Here is a 3552-nt window from a genome sequence, read left to right on the forward strand (position 1 = left end):
TCAGACTCAGACTTAGTCATTAAACTAATGAGACCACTGTTCTGCACACTTTGTGTGTCTCCCTTTATTTAACACACCTGATTCAGATCATCAGCCTATTAGGAGAGAGCTCCATGAACTGAGTGTGTAAAATAATGCAGAGTTCACAATTTTCACTTGCCGACAGGTTTTGTGAAATCGCAGACAAATGGCTGAAATCGGAGGCAAATCGGTGCTCACTTTGACTCTCCGATCAGTGGAATTTACCGTACGGAAGCCCCTCCTCAGACTCTCACTACTGGCTGTGTGGAGGCATGCAATAAATACTGTAGGTTGACAGGTGGGCAGGACATCCTATCGTTGTTTTCGGGCCGAATGTAATGACTGGACGAATATTTTATGGTCCTGAGCCTTCCACAGAAGATATATTTATATTTTTATATTTAGACCACTTTAACTATTGATTACCAAGATGTAAAGAGACTTTCAACCAGTATAACAAAAATGCTTCTAGAAAAAATTGCCTACCCTAGATATAAAAAAAAGATTATTTTAAAATTAAGTTGAAATAATGACGGCTTCAACAAACTAAAAACCATCAACGAACAACCTCGGAGCTCACAGTACAACTCAGAAAGACTAATAATATTGAACCACATTAAAAAGAAAAAGAGAATGATGGATCTGTTTTTAGTTGTTTTAATACTACAATTGATTGCTTCTGTTGTACTCATTTGTAAGTCGCTTTGGATAAAAGCGTCTGATAAATGACTAAATAAATAAAATAAATAAAAATAAAATAATTATAGTATAGTTTATTATAGCATTTTATAACATTAGGGTAAGATGACACTACCGTAATAATGCAATACTTATTGTAATAAATGGGGTTATTATATAGTGTTTCCATGAATTAGATGTATTTCAGACATTTAATTTAATTAATGTTAGCAGGATACTTGGCGCTCTATTTATTGCTTTTTTCCCCCTATCAGGTATTTTACTATAATCATCCTAAACTATCAGTCCATAGCTTTTGAACTCAAAACTCATCCTGTGAAAACTATTCTAAAATTGGACATTGTGTTACCATGGAAATAGTACTTTAAATCCTTTAGCAAGCTCCTTGTGGGCGATGTCAAGTGTCATATTACAAAATTTACTACACTATTTTATAATATATTTTTCTTTAAAATCTGGACAAAACACATATCACTGGAAAGGTCTGACAGTCAAGGTTCCATATTAGGTGATTGCTTTGTGATAGAAGTGATATTTTGACAGAAATTCATTGATTTGTGATAGGTGAATGAATTGTCACACTGTGGTTATTTCGTGTATAGCACCTAAACAAAATCTCATGGGAACCTCAATTTTTTAAATACCAACTTCGAATTTGGAACATAACTTGGTTAGACATGCGCCGTTGCTTGCTTTATATAAAAATAATGCAATCAATGAACAGTTACCCTCGGACACCTGCATGTAATCGATAGGTATTCTAAGGATGAAGACCAAAAATAAGTAAAAATAAAAATTACACTGAAAACGTTTACACAGAAAATAAACAAAAGAAACATTTGTTGAAAGATGGAGCGGTGCTAGATCTGATTGCAGCTGCATCAGACTTAGTCATTAAACTAATGAGACCACTGTTCTGCACACTTTGTGTGTCTCCCTTTATTTAACACACCTGATTCAGATCATCAGCCTATTAGGAGAGAGCTCCATGAACTGAGTGTGTAAAATAATGCAGAGTTCACAATTTTCACTTGCCGACAGGTTTTGTGAAATCGCAGACAAATGGCTGAAATCGGAGGCAAATCGGTGCTCACTTTGACTCTCCGATCAGTGGAATTTACCGTACGGAAGCCCCTCCTCAGACTCTCACTACTGGCTGTGTGGAGGCATGCAATAAATACTGTAGGTTGACAGGTGGGCAGGACATCCTATCGTTGTTTTCGGGCCGAATGTAATGACTGGACGAATATTTTATGGTCCTGAGCCTTCCACAGAAGATATATTTATATTTTTATATTTAGACCACTTTAACTATTGATTACCAAGATGTAAAGAGACTTTCAACCAACATAACAAAAATGCTTCTAGAAAAAATTGCCTACCCTAGATATAAAAAAAAGATTATTTTAAAATTAAGTTGAAATAATGACGGCTTCAACAAACTAAAAACCATCAACGAACAACCTCGGAGCTCACAGTACAACTCAGAAAGACTAATAATATTGAACCACATTAAAAAGAAAAAGAGAATGATATTAGTCTGATAATTATAATAGTTTGGTCTCGTTCTGTATTGCGTATCTTGTCAGTGTCTGCGCTTGCTTGGCCATTTGTTGTGGAAAAATAAGGAAAGTGTGTCCAGCTGAATTAATTTAGTATTTTGTTAGACGGGTATAAAAAAAGCTTAGTTTACCACACGGCAGCCGTCGCGTGACGGCCTCCTCGTGTGAAGACCGAAAAGAGTGTAAAGACCATCGACTCTACCGTGCGACTCCGGCAAAGGAAGAAATGACCTAAATCTGACAAAACCTCCTTTTAGAGGCATCCTCAAAAAGAAACAAAAAATGTCAAGAAATATATTATTGGGAAGGGTTCGTTTCATAGCAATAGTAATAGCTTATTTATATCAGTTTACCGGTACACATCAAATCCTATTTGATCTGCAATTCCTCTCCAAATAACAACTCCCTCTTTTCAAGATTTTTGTAGTTGCTGTCGCGTTTGTCATAAAGCCCTTTGTGTTCAGACACCAATGAGACCAGCAGCTCTACATTCATCTTGCCTCGATGCATCTTCTTGGTCTACTTACTTCCTCTTCGTCGTTAGGTATAAATGTGTGCTCGGCAAGACTGTTTTGTGCTTGAGCGCCACCAAGTCGTGTTTTACTGTAACTTCAGCAGCTCCAGGCACGTGAAACCAGCATATGCTTAGGTATGCTAGGTATGTTTTGACGCTGGGATGCTGGTTTAAGCTGGTCCTTTGCTGGTTTAAACTGGTCCTTTGTTGGTTTATGCTGGTCCTTTTGCTGGTTTATGCTGGTCCTTTGCCAGCACATGACCAGCTTTCCCAGTGTCAAAACATACATAACCAGCATATGCTGGTTTTTTCAACAGGGTGGTCGACCAGACCTTTGTTTAGTCACGAGGCGTTAAACGTCGGCGATAATCGTGCGCGATATTCGTCCCGGTGTGTACAAGCCTTAAGTAACCTAATGCTTGTATAATCTGTTAATAAGGCACATCATAAACTCATGTTTTTAGGCAAGTACCATATAATGGGTGTCATGTCATGAAATGTTTTAATACGACGGAAACTGTATTTAACATGATCACAATGTATTAAAAACATTGTAAATTAGGCCTATTAATTGTAATGATTTCATTTCCAAGGTTAAAGATCTTTCCACACTGAGCACGAAAAAGCGAAACGAATATCGGAAGCGATGACGCGCTGGAATAAATCCACAGATTCCTATAGATGCTTCCACAGACTGCGAACATTCACGCACCGAAAATGCGAATGTTTTTTTTTTCGAACCAGTGCGACGAATCT

This window comes from Sinocyclocheilus rhinocerous, unplaced genomic scaffold, assembly GCF_001515625.1.
Source record: "Sinocyclocheilus rhinocerous isolate Xijiao unplaced genomic scaffold, SAMN03320098_v1.1 scaffold1239, whole genome shotgun sequence".
Taxonomy (NCBI): Eukaryota; Metazoa; Chordata; class Actinopteri; order Cypriniformes; family Cyprinidae; genus Sinocyclocheilus; species Sinocyclocheilus rhinocerous.